The sequence below is a fragment of the Myxocyprinus asiaticus genome, chromosome 3, assembly GCF_019703515.2.
Source record: "Myxocyprinus asiaticus isolate MX2 ecotype Aquarium Trade chromosome 3, UBuf_Myxa_2, whole genome shotgun sequence".
NCBI lineage: Eukaryota > Metazoa > Chordata > Actinopteri > Cypriniformes > Catostomidae > Myxocyprinus > Myxocyprinus asiaticus.
The window spans coordinates 27,118,255-27,136,282 of record NC_059346.1 but is presented as its reverse complement, the minus strand read 5'-3'; the positions used below and the strand labels follow the sequence as shown (position 1 = coordinate 27,136,282).

The window sequence follows — 18,028 nt, the reverse complement described above, 5'->3', positions numbered from 1 at the left end:
GCTGGGGAAGCACTTTCTGCAAATTCTGAAACCCTCCAGTACACCGTTACACCTCAGCTGGTGGATAACCAGGAAGTTCTCCATGAGACCTATAAAAACAGTTTATATGAAGAAATTTGTATATAAACAATTCACATGAAAAAATCTGAAAGTTCTTCATTACTTTACCTGGAGTCTTGGACCAATTGGAAATTAGATAATGCACAAAGTGAGGATGAGTGCTCCTCAAGTTGGTCATGAGCTTGCCCAAGTTCTCCTGTGGAGGATAAAAAGGAGTTCTAACTTTTTTTAAATACAGCAATATTGTTGTTAAATCAACTTCAACATCCTCTATACATACCCTGAACTGGGAGGACACAGTCTGAATGGAGCCTCCATTCTTGGTAGTGTCTCTACAAACAGTAAAATTATAAGACAAATTGACAATTGAAATGAGTTAATTCAATCATTCTGTATTTTTAATATGCACTTGTAATACATAAAATTACCCTCAACACAGGTGGTAGAGGGTAGCCAGAAGTTTGACCGAAGATTTCTGGTACAGCTGCAAAACGTCTTGGTTACTGATGTAACCTCTGTTCCCTGATGGAGGGAATGAGACGTTGTGTCAATGTAGTGACACTAGGAGATCGATCTTGAGAGCCCCAATCACCTTTGCTTAAAATAGAAAAGGTCAATGAAAATTGGCGAGTGGAATATGCATGTCACTCTCCGCCCCGGACATACGGGTATAAAAGGAGATTGCATGCATCGCTCATTCAGATTTATGCTGAGGAGCCGATAGAGAGGCCCGACCATGTCAGCAGTCAGTTCAGTGCTGCGGCAGGAGGGACACAACGTTTCATTCCCTCCATCAGGGAACAGAGGTTACATCAATAACCAAGACATTCCCTGTCTATCACTCACTCAACGTTGTGTCGATGTAGTGACACTAGGGGTTCCTATAGGAAATGCTGCAGGCGCTGAACCGTGTCACGAGGCACAGAAGAGTGGACACAGGCAAGCTGCTGCATGCCTCGCAGCGAGCGCTCAACCATGTCGTGACCTTCCAGCGAATTATGTAAGGCATCTCCCTAGTCCCATTAAGGGGGGAGAAGGCACTTACCCTAGTAGGCTACCGGCAGTGCCTTTCTTAATTAGCTGTTAAGCAATCTCCCGCCGAGCACTTTCTAGAATAGTGCTGGGAAGTGCTCTTCCCTCTCCAGGAAGGAGAGCACTACGGAGACCACATCCTGCTGGAGGGAGGTTAACATGTGGAGCATACCTCACATGGACTTACCAACGGGGAAGTACACATATGGAATGATACCACAGGAGGAACCTATCTACAGAGACCCTCTCTGTAGATAGGCTCCTCCTGTGGTATCATTCCATATGCCTTCCCCGTTGGTAAGTCCATGTGACACAGCACAGTGGCCAAGACAGAGAAAGCTCTGATGAGGGGAAACACAGGTTTCACCAAAGGAGGAAACCGAACAGTGGAAACTCATCATATGGGATTACCAAAGGGGAATCACCACACGTGGAGCACTGAGCCCAAGCACATGGGCTCACCTGAAAAGGGGAATACCACGAGTACTGGGCCTGGTGGCGTTACTCCACCTCCGAGTTTGTCACCGGACAGTGCTAAAGAATTAAAGAGGCGTCCGGAGTTCACTGGTACGGGGAACTGTTGTGGACAAAAAGCGCACATTATCACCTTTGAAAAAGGGGAAAGGTGCAATGCAAGCGGTACACCCAACCGGCCTCCCAGTCTACCTGCTGTTACCGCTTAACACTCGGGTCAAAACCGGGTCTATATGTAGGATATAAAACCTTGCAAAGGTATTGGGTGTAGCCCAACCCGCAGCTCTGCATATGTCTGCTAGAGAGGCCCCACTTGCCAGTGCCCAGGAGGACACAACACCTCTTGTGGAGTGCGCCTGGACCCTCAAGGGGCACGGCAAGTCCTGAGACTGGTATGCGAGAGAAATGGCATCCACAATCCAATGGGCCAACCTCTGCTTGGAGACAGCTTTCCCCTTCTGCTGTCCTCCAAAACAGAGAAAGAGCTTCTCCGAGCATCTAAAGCTCTGCATGAGGTCCAGACAGATGCGCAGGGAGCGAACTGGATACAGCATCGACAAGGCCAGGTCTTCCTCCTCTGAAGGGAGCGCTTGCAGGTTCACCACCTGGTCCCGAAAAGGAGTGGTGGGAACTTTGAGCACATAACCGGGCAGGGGTCTCAAGATCACGTGAGAGTGTGCCGGCCTGAACTCCAGGCATTCGCTGGTAACAGAGAGCACCTGCAGGTGCCCCTCCCTCTTGATGGAAGTGAGCGCCACCAGGATGGCCGTCTTCAGAGATGGCATGCTGAGCTCGGCCTGCTCCAGGGGCACAAACGGGGCTCTCTGTAGGGCAGGTAGGACCACAGAGAGATCACAAGAGGGGATCAGGCATGGTCTAGGAGGATTCAATCTCCTCGCACCTTTGAGGAACCTGTTGATCAGGTCGCGCCTTCATGAGGGACTGCTGTCCAGTGTATCATGGTGAGCTGCTATGGCAGCCATGTACACTTTCAGGGTAGAGGGAGACAGCTGTCTTTCCAGTCCTTCCTGAAGAAAAGACAGCACAGACCCGACGTCGCATCTCTGTGGGTCTTCCCCACGGGAAGAATGCCAGTTAGCGAAAAGACACCACTTCAAGGCATACAGCTGCCTTGCAGAGGGGGCCCTGGTCTGAGTGATCGTGCATACCACCGCTGGCAGAAGACCTGCTAGGTCTGCAGAGTCTGTGCAATGAGACTCACAGGAGGAAACGCATACTTGCGTAGCCCCTGAGGACAGCTGTGCGCCAAGGCATCCGTGCCGAGGGGGGCCTCGGACAGGGAGTACCACAGGGGGCAGTGAGAGGAGTCTTGGGAGGCAAACAGGTCTACCTGTGCCTCCCGACTCTCTCCCAAATCAGCTGGACTACGTGGGGGTGGAGTCTCCACTCCCCACGGAGCGTTACCTGCTGTGAGAGGTGAGTGGAAGGTGAGTGGCTCGCAGAGACTTCAAGGTCTGCTGACTGCAAAAGAGGAGGTGGCGGGTGAGTTGTGACATGCGACGCGAGCGTACGCCGCCTTGGCGGTTTATGTATGCTACGGTTGCCATGTTGTCGGTTCGGACCAACACATGCTTGCCCTGAATCAACAGCCGGAGCCTCCTCAGGGCCAGCGATACTGCCAGCAACTCTAAGCAGTTGATGTGCCATTGGAGTCGGGGCCCCGTCCAGAGCCCCGACACTGCCTGCCCATTGCACATGGCACACCAGAGTTCAAGGCATCCGTCATGACCACGATGCGCCTTGAGACCTGCTCTAGGGGAACACCTGCCCGTAAAAATGCCAGGTCCGACCAAGGGCTGAAAGTCTGAAGGCACTGTGGTGTGATGGTCACACATCGGGTGCCATGGCGCCATGCCCACCTCGGGACTCGAGTCTGAAGCCAGTGCTGAAGCGGTCTCATATGCATCAACCCGAGGGGGAGAACTGCCACCAAGGATGTCATATGCCCCAGGAGCCAGGCAGGTCAGCACTGACTGAGCACGTTCGGTCGTAAGATGTGCCCTGAGAATGACCGAGTCCAACTCTATACTGAGAAAAGAGATGCTCTGCACAGGGGGGAGCTTGCTCTTCTCCCAGTTGACCTGAAGCATGAGTCGGTCAAGGTGCTGAAGCACAAGATCCCTGTGTGCACACAATAGATCTTGCGAGTGAGCTAGTATTAGCCAGTCAACGAGATAATTGAGAATGCGTATGCCCTTCTCCCTTAGCGGGGCCACGGCAGCCTCTGTGACCTTGGTAAAGATGCGAGGGGACAGGGACAGACTGAAGAGGAGGACCTTGTACTGGTATGCTTGTTCCTCAAAAGCAAACCGAAGAAAGGGTCTGTGTCGAGGAAGGATCATTGCGTGAAAGTACGCGTCCTTCAGGTTGATGGCCGCGAACCAATCCTGATGTTGTACTGACGCCAGGATGTGCTTCTGCATTAACATCCTGAACAGAAGCCTGTGTAAGGCCTTGTTCAAGGTACGCAGGTCAAAGATTGGGCGCGACCCTCCCCCTCTCTTTGGCACAATAAAATAAGGGCTGAAGAAGCCCTTGCGCAACTCGGCTACAGGCTCTATTGTTCCCTTCGACAGAAAGTTGGCAACTTCTGCCTGAAGGATGGAGGCACCCTCGCCCTGCACCGTAGTGGAGAGGATGCCACTGAACGCCACTGAACCTAACCAGCTCTAACCAGGCCTCCAGCCTCTGTGACAGTGGCACCAGGGGGACAACTGGACTTACTGTGCCTGGGCAGGGTGGTAGGGGGCAAGGCAGAGCAGGCGCCCCACCTGGAAGACAGCCCAGGGGGGACGTGCTGCTCCGCAAGCCCACAATGGTGGCCGGTGACTGGGGCGGGCGAGCGGACCCAGAGACCAGCACACTTACCTGTTCGCCGGCTGTCTCTCGATGGAGAACGAGGGAACGGGAAGTACTCGCGTTCGCCTGATTGACCGGAAAGACTTCCAGCGCCTAGCTGTTGCAAGTGCGCTGGCCCAGGGAATGAGGAAACTGCTCTTTTATTGACCATGTGGGTGCAGAGGCCCAGAGGGCACTCGGCGATGTCATACTCACCACACGCTGGCCCAGGGGCGATGGTGGGGCTTGAGAGATGTCCCGGGCCAGACCAGTCAGGAGGGGACACGTCATCCCTGGGTGGGCCATGTCAGGTCTGCCTCGATGCCCATCTGGGGTTCTTGGGGGCCGACTGACGGGCAGGTGGAGCCGACTTCCCACGGGAGGATCTTTTTCTCTGAGGCCGTCTTGCAGGCTCCGATGGTACAGGAGCCGGGGCCAGCACTGCAGGGGAACGGCTCTGACCAGAAGCAGATGGGGTGTGGGAACTTCTCACCTGATGGCCAAAATACTCGACAGTGTCACCATAAAGCCCCCCTTGGGAGATGGGCACATCAAGAAAGCGGACTTTCTCGGCATCACGCATCTCCGCGAGGTTGAGCCACAGGTGCCACTCTTGGACCACAAGCGTGGACATCGTCTGCCCCAGGGCACGCGCCGTGACCTTCGTCACACGTAAGGCGAGGTCAGTCGCAGTGCGCAGTTCCTGAATCAGCCCTGGGTCGGTCCTACCCTCGTGCAGGTCTTTTAGGGCCTTGGCCTGGTGGACCTGCAGGATGGCCATGGCATGCAGGGCGAAAGCGGCGTGATCCGTGGCCTTGTAAGCCTTTGTCATTAAAGAAGAAGACAACTTACAGGCCTTGGAAGGGAGCCTTGGTCGGTCGCGCCAGGTGGCTGCGCCCTGCGGGCATAAATGCACCACTACGGCACGCTCTACCTGGGGAAGCTCGACATGTCCCTTAGCTGCTCCACCGTCGAAGGTAGTCGGAGTGGACGAGCCTGTGAAGCGTGTACGGGCAGTAAAAGGTGCCTTCCATGACTTCATTAGCTCCTCGTGCACTACCGGGAAGAAAGGCACCGGGGCGAGGCGCGGCCATGAGTCATGCTCCGAGCCCAGAAACCAATCATCCAGCTGCGAATGCTCAGGGCAGTGTGGAGGGTTCCACTTCAGCACAATGTTAGCAGTCGCCCGTGCAAGCACGGCTGCCATCTTAGCGTCCGACTCATCCTGTGCTCTACCACCCGTGGGCGGGAGCTCAGAAGATTCATCCGCTTCTGATAGCAGAAGCCCACCCTCCGATGCAGCGACCAAAAGCTCATCCTCGTCGCAAGCCGCAAACGACACATTAAACCCGCCCTGAGGCAGACTCGCCAAGTTGCAACAGGAGTTTGCAGACGTGTTTTCCCTTCTACCAGGTCATACGAACCTCATCCAGCACCACATCGAGACCGAGCCGGGAGTGGTGGTATGTAGTCGTCCCTGCTGATTGCCCGAGGACAAAAAGAAAATTGTCCGGGAAGAATTGGATGCAATGCTCGATATGGTGATAATAGAGGAATCCCACAGCGACTGGTCCAGCCCGGTTTTTCTAGTTTCTAAGAGCGATGGGTCTGTTCGGTTTTGTGTGGATTACAGAAAAGTCAACGCGGTGTCTAAGTTTGACGCATACCCAATGCCTTGTTGATGAGTTGCTCGATCGGTTGGGCACTGCTCGATTTTATTCCACACTGGATTTGACAACGGGTAATTGGCAGATCCCCTTGACACCAATTTCCCCGTGAAAAAACAGCCTTCTCCATGCCATTTGGATTACACCAATTTGTGATGCTTCCGTTCGGTTTGTTCGGAGCCCTGGCTACATTTCAGCGTCTCATGGACCGAATACACAGACCGCATTTGGCTTATGCCACTGCCTATTTAGATGATATCATCATTTACAGCAATGATGAAACATCTGAGGGCAGTTCTGAGATCGCTGCGACGAGCGGGACTCACAGCAAACCCCAAGAAGTGCGCGATTGGGCGGGTGGAGGTACGGTATCTGGGGTTCCACTTGGGCCACGGGCAGGTGCGTCCCCAAATTGACAAGACAGCGGCGATTGCAACCTGCCCGAGACCCAAGACCAAAAAGGGGGTGAGACAGTTCCTGGGGCTGGCTGGCTATTATAGAAGGTTCGTGCCTAATTATTCGGACGTCACCAGCCCGCTGACTGATCTCACTAAAAAGGGAGCTCCAGATCCGGTCCAGTGGACGGAGCAGTGTCAACGGGCGTTCACGTAAGTTAAAGCCGCACTTTGCAGGGGGCCGCTTTTACATTCACCTGACTTCTCTCTCCCTTTTGTTTTACAGACAGATGCTTCAGACAGGGGGCTGGGGGCCGTACTCTCGCAGGTGGTGGAGGGGGAGGAGCGCCCGGTGCTGTACATTAGCCGTAAGCTCTCGTTAAGGGAAACTAAGTACAGCACCGTGGAAAAGGAGTGTCTCGCCATTAAGTGGGCGGTCCTCACTCTCCGATACTACCTGCTGGGGCGGGCCTTCACCCTCTGCTCGGATCACGCCCCACTCCAGTGGCTCCACCGCATGAAAGATACAAATGCCCGGATCACCCGTTGGTATCTGGCTCTTCAGCCGTTTAAGTTCAAGGTGGTCCACAGACCGGGGGCGCAGATGGCTGTCGCCAACTTCCTTTCCAGGAATGGGGGGGGAGTGGTAGGCAGGCCGGATGCCGCCCCAGCCTGAGTCGGGCGGTGGGGATATGTGGCAGCAGGGGCGTGGTCAAGCATCTCTCCGGAGAGAGAGAATGCGGTAAGGGCGCTTACACCTGAACTAAATTATGTCTAACACCTGTCTCTAATTTCAGTGAGCACGGGGAGAGCGGCATAAATAGAGCCAGATCGCAAGTAGACGGGAGAGAGAGCCTGGGCACCAGAGACCCTATTGTGAAGTCAGGAGTTTATTATTGCGTAGCTGAGAGTTTATTTTTGTAAAGTAGTTTGTTTACTTTGAGAGTGAATTAATGAACATTGGGAAAGCCCTGAAAGAGGGTATTTGCTGCAGTAAGGAGAATAAAACACTTACCTGAACCAGGAAAGCTGCTTCTTGCCTCCTCTTTACAGTGTAATACCTGTCTCTAATTCCAGTGAGCATGGGGAAAGCGGCATATAAGCAGCCACGCCACCACCAGAGAGGAGAGAGAGTCTGGCACAAGGAAGGCCAAGGTGCTCCTGAAGCTGTTGCTTTCATTCTGTTGTATTTGTGAAGCTGATGTGTTTAAGTAACTACGTGTCTGTGAAGCTGATGAGTCTGTGAAGGTGTAAAGCACTGAAGTGACTGATTAAAAGTCTTACCTGAGCCTGGAAAACCCGCTTCCCTGTGTCCTCCTTTCCTTCTGCTGTGAAGTTCATTTCACTGCATTTTGCTGGGAACTTGTTCTTTCTTCTTGTCACCCACCACTGCAACTGTGGCAAAGTTCTGGATGACACGTTTGGTGTTCACAGTCTTTCCAGCACCAGATTCTCCACTGGTTTATGAAAGATGATAAGACAGAAGAAGACATGCAATTTCCATGAGAAGAAAATATAACTGTTCTTTTCATCTCATAACAGTAGATACATATGTAATCAGGACAGACTGGTTCTCTCTGTCTGTAAATTCAAGATAATTGTAGTGATTCGCCTCAATCCGGGTGGCAGAGGACGAATCTCAGTCACCTCCGTGTCTGAGACCGTCAATCTGCGCATCTTATCACGTGGCTTGTTGAGCGTATTACCGTGGAGACATAGCGCATGTGGAGGCTTCACGCTATTCTCCGTGGCATCCACGCACAACTCACCACGTGCCCCACCGAGAGCGAGAACCATATTATAGTGACCACGAGGAGGTTACCCCATGTGACTCTATCCTCCCTAGCAACCAGGCCAATTTGGTTGCTTAGGAGACCTGGCTGGAGTCACTCATCACGGCCTGGATTCGAACTCCAGGGGTGGTAGTCAGCGTCGATACTTGCTGAGCTACCCAGGCCCCCGATAATCAATTTTAATAATTGTTTTAGAAAAACTACAATCCAGAATTCCACAAATCAAAATAATTTGTTAAAGTTAAGATCTTACCAGTATGCATGAACTGATTGTCAGAGAAAGAGAAGATGTGGGGTGGGGCCTCCATACGCTTTTTGCCTCTGTAGGCAGACACCACTTCTGCATCATACACTGGGAACCACTTGTAGGGTTTCACAGTGGCACGGAACAGTCCAGATCAGGTGTGAGGAGTGGTCAGATTATAGCATCACAGTAAAAATGAACTTGAAAACATTTTTATTTTTTTATTTTTGTTACTTACATAGATCGTCCATGCAGCAATACGCTCTTTGAGGTTATACAGAGCAGAGGGTTCAATGAGATGGGTCATCATGGCCATGTCCTCAATCTTTTCATCCTCCTTAGCAACTCTCTCCTATAAATGTCATCCAGCATATATTAGATTTACCAGAGAAAAATTGCAATGAGTAATGTATTGAGCATCTTGTTTACATGCAATAAATTAAATTCACCTCCTTAGTGTCAAGCACAATAACGGTGACTTTGCCACCATCTCTGCTCTTGATTACTCCTTTGACATACAGATCTTTATCATCAACCACATAGCTGGCGGTTTTAGCATCCAAGGGCTTGCTCTGAGCCTCAATTCTCTCCTTCTCAGGCTTACGTAGATACACCGATCAGCCACAACATTAAAACCACCTGCCTAATATTGTGTAGATCCCCCTTGTGCTGCCAAAACAGCATATGCTACCATCTAATCCATTTGCCATTGTGTATTTTACTTTTAATATTGTTGTTCTTAATTACTTGTATTATCCTGTTTTTATTGTTTATTTGTGCACGAAATACATTTATTTGTAATATTTGTATTATTGTCTTTGTTCTTCGTCTTACATCTATTCACCACACGTACTCTAGTGATATATCCACACTGGTCAATGAAAAGCAGGTACACCAATGCTGACAGTTAAATTATATTGATATTAGAGTTTACCAAAATCTGTTACCCCTCTTTAATTTCAACTAAGTGTGTCTAATGATCACCAAACTCTGACAGTATATTAGATCTTACTGAAATATGTTACCTCTCTTTAATTTCAACTATGTGTGCCTAATGTACACCAAACTCATTCAGGTGATGTCTAATCTCTTCAGTGTTATCCGCTAAAAGATTTATTCCTGTCGTAAATGACAAAGTATAGAGAAACAGCAGGGTCACCAAATCTAACAGGACATTTGAGTTTACCGAAATCTGTTACCCCTCTTTAATTTCAACTAAGTGTGTCTAAAGATCACCAAACTTATTCAGGTGATGTCTAATCTCTTCTGTGTCATCCTCTAATAGATTTATTCTTGTTGCATATGACAAAGTATAGAGAAACAGCAGGGTTTTCAAAATCTGACAGTACATTAGAGTTTACCAAAATCTGTTACCCCTCTTTATTCTCAACTAAGTGTGTCTAATGTTCACAAAACTTATTCATGTGATGTCTAATCTCTTCTGTGTTATCCTCTAATAGATTTATTCTAAACCTGTTGATACCACCCCCTTTTTGAGCACAAACCATGAAAACAACATACCTGAACTTAAATGGTTATATTTACTGGACCCTTTGGATTATGGACACAGTTGTAGTATCTTTTGAATGAAGACACTTGGGGCTTTATTTCCCAAGTTTCAGAATGAATATATGTTTTTTTTATTAAAGTTAGAGAAGCTGAAGTTTATAGTAATGGAAATATTTTGTGCTGAACATGTTTTCATCATCTAAAATAAAAATAATAATAAAAGTGCCAAGACAACCCAGAAATACAATGTTCTCAAAGCCACAAGTCTAAAGAAGTTATGTTTCAAATTTGAAGATGATCTAACAAAAAATGAGGTTCCTGCAAGCTTTTTTCTCTGACTAGGGACAAAACCTAAAATGGTCACTTGGTAAAAACAAATGACATACCTGAACTTAAATGGATGTCTTTCCTAAACCCATTGGAGTATGGGAACAGTTGTGGTATTTTTTGAAAGAAGACACTTGGGGCTTTATTTCCCAAGTTTCAGAATTAATATATGTTTTTGATTTTTAAAGTTAGAGAAGCTGAAGTTTATAGAAATGGAAATATTTTGTGCTGAACATGTCTTTATCATCTAAAAAGCAATAATAGAAGTGCCAGAACAGCCCAGAAATACAAAGTTCTCAAAGCCACAAGTCTAAAGAATTTATGTTTCAAAGTTGGAGATGATCTATCAAAAAATGAGGTTCTAATGATCACCAAACTTATTCAGGTGATGTCTAATCTCTTCTGTGTTATCCTCCAATAGATTTATTCTTGTTGCATATGACAAAGTATAGAGAAACAGCAGGTTACAAAATCTGACAGTACATTAGAACTTACCAAGGTCTGTTACCCCTCTTTATTCTCAACTAAGTGTGTCTAATGTTCACAAAACTTATTCAGGTGATGTCTAATCTCTTCTGTGTTATCCTCTAATTGATTTATTCTGAACCTGTTGATACCACCCCCTTTTTGAGCACAAACCATGAAAACGACATACCTGAACTTAAATGGTTGTATTTACTGGACCCTTTAGAGTATGGATACAGTTGTAGTATCTTTTGAAAGAAGACACTTGGGGCTTTATTAAGAATTAATATATATGTTTTGTTTTTTTTTTTTTGTTTTTTTTTGTTTGTTTGTTTTTTTTTTAAGTTAGAGAAGCTGAAGTTTATAGTAATGGAAATATTTTGTGCTGAACATGTTTTCATCATATAAAAAAAAAACAATAATAAAAGTGCCAGAACAACACAGAAATACAAAGTTCTCAAAGCCACAAGTCTAAAGAAGTTATGTTTCAAATTTGAAGATGATATAACCAAAAATGAGGTTCCTGCAAGCTTTTTTCTCTGACTAGGGACAAAACCTAAAACGGCCACTTGGAGTTTCCAAAGGGCCACTTGGTAACAAAATGATCCGAGGGCTAGAGAAAGCTATTACAGTTATTTTTACATGTACCACATCTACCAAACTGTTTTTTCCCCCAATTATAAAATATGACACAATTTCATGTAGTTAAAATGTTTTTATTTTATTTAAAAATTTGAATAAATGCCATGAAACGGTGCACACAAGTTTTAGCGCTATTATAAGAAACAAAATCACTATAGAACTATAAGAAAATATAACTATTTACAAAATATACTTCTACAGTATGTATTTACAAGTTGTATACAGAACATAAAGCCTAGTTTTGGATACTGTGCCACTCTTTGTAGCAGGAATGTGTCGGTTGCAAGCACAATGCAACACCACAAGTATCGCACATCAGTGGGGTCTTTAGCTTGCAAAGTCTGCAATTTTTTCTTCCATTTGTGCTGTCTGGAGTTATGTATCTTGGCATGTGGTGAATACCAGGAGATGGTGAAACATTCTCATCCTGAGACACCAAATTCGCCAAGTCCATAATAAGAGTCTCTCTGAATGCTTTCTGTCTGAGTGGTCGCTGATTCTTCATTCGTGCCATCTGACAACTGCTATGTCCACAAAGTGGTAAAAAAAGGACCGGTACCACTTTGTGGTCTTGTGCAGTACTGTGTAATAGTGGACGAGGGCTTCAGACACATCCACTCCCCCCATGTACCTGGGTTGAAATAAATTTGACATTATACACAAGCACAAAGGCATCATAAATGAATGTAAATAACACCAGAAACATACACACTGACAACTGAATATATAATACAAACCTGTTGTAGTCTGCCACTGCACCTGGAACAGGAATATCCTTTAGGGACCATTTTCCATCAGTGCCCTTCACCCTCCTCTGCACAGTACCTCCTGCAGTGCCTTTATGGAAGGTGGAACACATCCGAACCTCCTGTGTGTCCTTCCATTCAACAAATAACAATTTGCCATCCCTTAGCCAGCAATGACTGCCACGGAGAGCATTTTTGGGCAGCTTGTTCTCAGTAGTTTTGGGGTAACCCACCTTGTTTTGTAAAATTGTCCCACAGGCCCAAATGTTTTTTAGGAGGAGGTCCCTGAACAGTGCTGGACTGGTGTAAAAATTGTCCACATACAGTCTGTAGCCAGCTCCCAACAATTCTGCATCCACCAGCACCATCTATTGGCTCATAGCTCAGTCCCTTGCTCAGATTGTTCTGTTCAACAGGGGATTTTCCTCATAAACAAAAAAATCCCAAGTATAGGCACAGAGTGAGTCTGCTAGTACAAACAGCTTATACCCCCACTTCGTCGGCTTGTCCTTCATGTACTGCTTCAAGCCATTCCTTGCCTTTGTTGGTACCATCCTTTCATCAATTGCAATGTTCTGGTAAGGCTGGAAGTATGTCTTGCATGCATCCCTCAATTGCAGATACATTGGTTTGATTTTGCCAAGGCGGTCATAAGCAGCCATTCCTCTTTTCTGGTCATTTTCAGCATCCATCTTGGGATCGCTGAGATGAAGAGTAGCGAAGATGGAGAGAAATTTCCTGCAAGACGTGATTGTTGCAGGAAAGTTGGAGCTGTACATTTTGGCCTTCCTCCAGTAATCCCTCAGTGAACAAGCTTTTGACACACCCATGTGTAGGGCCTTGGCCCACTCAGAATGGCAGCAGAGACCGCATGGCCCTTTGTTCTATAATCAAAGGAGAGACATTGAACTCAGTTTCCCAGGATCCTTCACAAATTCACAACTGTATGCGAAGTCCCGCCCATGGACCCAGTCTCAAATGCCATTGGTCGAAAGCGGCCTACAACCGATGACGTCATCTTGTCAATAAAACCAGCGGACAGATGTAGTCTGGCCTCTCTGTGCTAAGCTCTGCCTGGCTGTTAAGGGACATCTGTATTGTGCACGTACTGAAGGAAATTTCCCTCCGTTTTGGACTGAGAACAAAGAGACCACGTTTTTCTAACCTCATCATTTGGCCACGGTAGAGTAAGATTAACAGCTTTGTTCAAGTCTTATAATATACTTATAACAACCGGTTCAGTTTCACTGTAAAGCAACAGTGAATTTATTTTGAAAAACGGAAAGGCGACCAGTTTCCCGTCTCCCTCTTTTTCATTCAACATTGACTACTTTCTGCATTCTTCTCCACCACTGGATCCGAAGAATAAAGCAGAGACGCGTCTTTTCGCTGACGAGCGTAAGACAAGGGACCATCCAGACCATTTCTCCTGACTGCTCAATGCAACAGGAATTCCAACGGACAACCCTACTGAAATCACACAGGATTTCCCAAGTAAGGCTTGATATCTGGGCAGATTTATTTTAGAAACTGTGATTTTTCTTGTGAAACTAAATCGTATTTTTGATACTAAATGCTGATGTTTGGAGTTTATTTGTATGTTAAACTCTGCTTGCTGTTTCGAGTTAGGAGATTTGTATTTAGTTTTCTTTTGGGGTTACATTTGTTTTGTCGAGTGATCTGAACTAGTAATTCAGTCCCACTGTTACGAGTGGTTACCCTTAATTAAATTGCATGCACTTTTCCTCTCTCTCTCGCTCTCATTCTCTCTCTCTCACTGATATTCATTGAGTGAGTGGCCGCGGTTTATTTTCGACTCAGGCTGGTGAACCAAATTCTCCCGCCTGTTTCGTCAGTTCCTTTGTGTGTCCGCTCATTTCCACCCTCACATGGTATCAGCTCCATTTTGGATCTAACCCTCCATTTTGAACCTGATCCTCCATTTTGATTCCTTTGTTACCGCATCTGGACACACACACACACACACACACACACACACTCATATACACACACACACACATACACACTAGCATATAGCTCCACTGTTAGTTTAGGATTTCCTTGATTTATTTTTGGATTATATTCAGATAGTATTGGCTGTGTTCACTACTGCTTGATTATAATAAATCGTGTTATATTATAATAAGTACTCCTGTTTGTTTTGTTTGAATATTGTGTTGAAGCCAACCTCTGTCATGTGAAGAACTCCCAAGTTACCTCAGAGTACTGTTATTTTATTGGTGTTAGAAACTAACTGTAACTAGATTACTATTAGATTTGTATAGCAATAATTTAACTAGTTTTTCCCCTTTTTGATTATTTTGATTAACAATTAAGATACTCAACCTACAGGGTAGATTTTGTTTTGTGAGACTCAATCAGTAACTTGCTATCATTTTTCTCTTTTCAAAGAGTGGTGCCCCGAGAATAGAATTTAATGAGTTAAATTCTATTTAATTATTATTTAATTATTATTTAATTGTTATTTAATTATTCCATCATTAATAACAATTAATTATTGATTATTTCTGATGGTAAAACTGATTTAAACAACCAGTAGCACCTACACATGTATAAAATAAGGGGCAAAAAAGAGTACAAGTCATTCAAAAAAATGTCCTTCCATGGCTTCTTGCCCTGCTGACGGATAGTCCCATAGGCGTTTGTATTTGTAACAACTGTCTGCAGCATTGAAGTGGAAATAAAGAGCTGAAATAATTCCAGAGGACTGTATGATGCAGTTGGGATTAGCTGTGGGCCTTCTGTTCTTGCAGGCCTGAAGACATGCTGTGGTGCAACATCCTCCTCACTAGAGTCATTCCATCTCCCTTCAGAAGTGCAAAGGGAACCCACTGATGATCCGATGTTTCTTCCTCTGCCTCTCCCTCTAGTACCTCTCCCTCTGCAACTGATAGATGGTGCAAGAGATGGAGAGTTTGACAGGCAGGGTTTTTTTTTCCAGTGGATGTACGATCTCTGGATGCCAATCTTCATCAGAATCTTCTATTGCATTACTTCTGCATGACATAGAACAGAAACAGAATCATCAATATGTTGCTATCAATATTTTTTCTGTGTAATTCAGACATGCACATATATAGTGAAACCGGGTCTATGCGTAAGTTATAAAACCTCGCAAAGGTATTGGGCGTAGCCCAACCCGCAGCTCTGCATATGTCTGCTAGAGAGGCCCCCCTTGCCAGTGCCCAGGAGGACGCAACACCTCTAGTGGAGTGCGCCCGGACTCCCAAGGGGCATGGCAAGTCCTGAGACTGGTATGCGAGAGAAATGGCATCCACAATCCAATGGGCTAACCTTTGATTGGAGACAGCTTTCCCCTTCTGCTGTCCTCCAAAACAGACAAAGAGCTGCTCCGAGCATCTAAAGCTCTGCGTGCGGTCCAGATAGATGTGCAGGGTGCAAACTGGACACAGCAACGACAAGGCCTGGTATTCCTCCTCTGAAGGGAGCGCTTGCAGGTTCACCACCTGGTCCCAAAAAGGAGTGGTGGGAACTTTGGGCATGTAATTGGGCCGGGGTCTCAAGATCACATGAGAGTGTGCTGGCCTGAACTCCAGGCATTCGCTGGTAACAGAGAGCACCTGCAGGTCCCCCACCCTCTTGTTGGAAGTGAGCGCCACCAGGAGGGTCATCTTCAGAGACAGAGTGCTGAGCTTGGCCAGCTCCAGGGGCTCAAACGGGGCTGTCTGTAGGGCAGGTAGGTCCACAGAGAGATCACAAGTGGGGATCAGGTGCGGTCTAGGAGGATTCAATCTCCTCGCACCTTTGAGGAACCTGTTGATCAGGTCACACTGTCTGAGGGATTGCCATTCAGTGTATCATGGTGAGCTGCTATGGCAGCCACGTACACTTTCAGGGTAAAGGGAGACAGCCGTCTCTCCAGCCCTTCCTGAAGAAAAGACAGCACAGACCCGATGGCACATCTCTGTGGGTCTTCCCCACGGGAAGAACGCCAGTTAGCGAAAAGACGCCACTTCAAGGCTACAGTCGCCTCATAGAGGGGGCCCTGGCCTGAGTGATCATGTCTACTACTGCTGGCAGAACACCTGTTAGGTCTTCCGCATCCCGTCCAGGAGCCAGTCGTGGAGATTCCAGAGGTCCGGCCACGGTGCTGGAGCGTGCCTTGCCCCTGAGTGAGAAGGTCCTGCCTCAGGGGAATGCGCCAGGGAGGTGCTACTGTCAGGAGCATCAGATCCAAGAACCAAGTCCGGTTGGGCCAGTATGGTGCAACGAACAGGACTTGCTGCTCGTCCTCCCTGACTTTGCACAGAGTCTGTGCAATGAGGCTCACAGGAGGAAACGCATACTTGCGTAGCCCCCGAGGCCAGCTGTGCGCCAAGTCATCCATGCCGAGGGGGGCCTTGGACAGGGAGTACCACAGGGGGCAGTGAGAGGAGTCTTGGGAGGCGAACAGGTCTACCTGTGCCGTCCCGAATCTCTCCCAAATCAGCTGGACTATGTGGGGGTGGATTCTCCATTCCCCACGGAGCATTACCTGCTGTAAGAGCGCATCCGCTGCATGATTGAGGGCGCTCGGAAGGCGAGTGGCTCACAGAGACTTCAATTTCTGCTGACTGCAAAGGAGGAGGCGGCGGGCGAGTTGCAACATGCGACACGAGCATACGCCACCTTGGCGGTTTATGTACGCTACGGTCACTGTGTTGTCAGTTCGGACCAACACATGCTTGCCCTGAGTCAACGGACGGAGCCTCCTTAGGCCCAGCGATACTGCCAGCAACTCTAAGCAGTTGATGTGCCATTGGAGTCGGGGCCCTGTCCAGAGCCCCGACACTGCCTGCCTGTTGTACATAGTGCCCCAGCCCGAGTTCAAGGTGTCCGTCATGACCACAACACGTCTTGAGACCTGCTCTAGGGGAACACCTGCCCATAGAAATGCCAGGTCCTACCAAGGCCTGAAAGTCTGCCGGCACTGTGGCGTGATGGTCACACACCAGGTGCCATGGTGCCATGCCCACCTCGGGACTTGAGTATGTAGCCAGTGCTGAAGGGTCTCATATGCATCAACCCGAGGGGGAGAACCACTGCCGAAGATGCCATATGCCCAAGGAGCCTCTGAAATTGTTTCACTTGCGCTGCTACCTTCTGCCTGAAGGTCTTCAGGTAGGTCAGCACTGACTGAGCATGTTCAGTCGTAAGACGTGCCCTGAGAGCGACCGAGTCAACTTCATACTGATAAAAGTGATGCTCTGCACAGGGGAGAGCTTGCTCTTCTCCCAGTTGACCAGAAGCCCAAGTTGGTCAAGGTGCTGAAGCACAAGATCCCTGTGTGCACACAATAGATCTCGCGAGTGAGCTAGGATTAGCCAGTCATCGAGATAATTGAGAATGCATATGCCCTTCTCCCTTAGCAGGGCCAGGGCAGCCTCTGCAACCTTTGTAATGACTAAGCTGTGTATTGCACATTAATTATTACTAAATGGGGCAGTTTTAACTGTTCCTGTGCCTGATGGTTCTGTTGCTCAGTGCTCTGTAGCACCTGCCAGAAGGCAACAGTTCAAAAAGGTACTGGGCTGGATGAGTGGCATCCAGAGTGATTTTTCCAGCCTTTTTCCTCACTCTGGAAGTGTACAGTCCTTGAAGGGAGGGCAGGGGGCAACCAATAATCCTCTCAGCATTCCGAATTGTCCTTTGTAATCTTCTGATATCCGATTTCGTAGCTGCATCAAACCAGACAGTTACTGAAGTGCAGAGGACAGACTCAATGACTGCTGAGTGGAACTGTATCAGCAGCACTTGTGGCAGGTTGAACTTCCTCAGCTGGCAAAGGAAGTAC

The 18,028-nt window shown here is 47.6% G+C and overlaps 1 pseudogene; it reads right to left on the bottom strand.

Annotated features, from left to right (window-relative positions):
- The window catches only part of LOC127420543 (myosin heavy chain, fast skeletal muscle-like), a 57,600-nt pseudogene extending 48,459 nt beyond the window's left edge, over nucleotides 1–9,141 (bottom strand).
- Nucleotides 9,142–18,028: the final 8,887 nt, after the last annotated feature.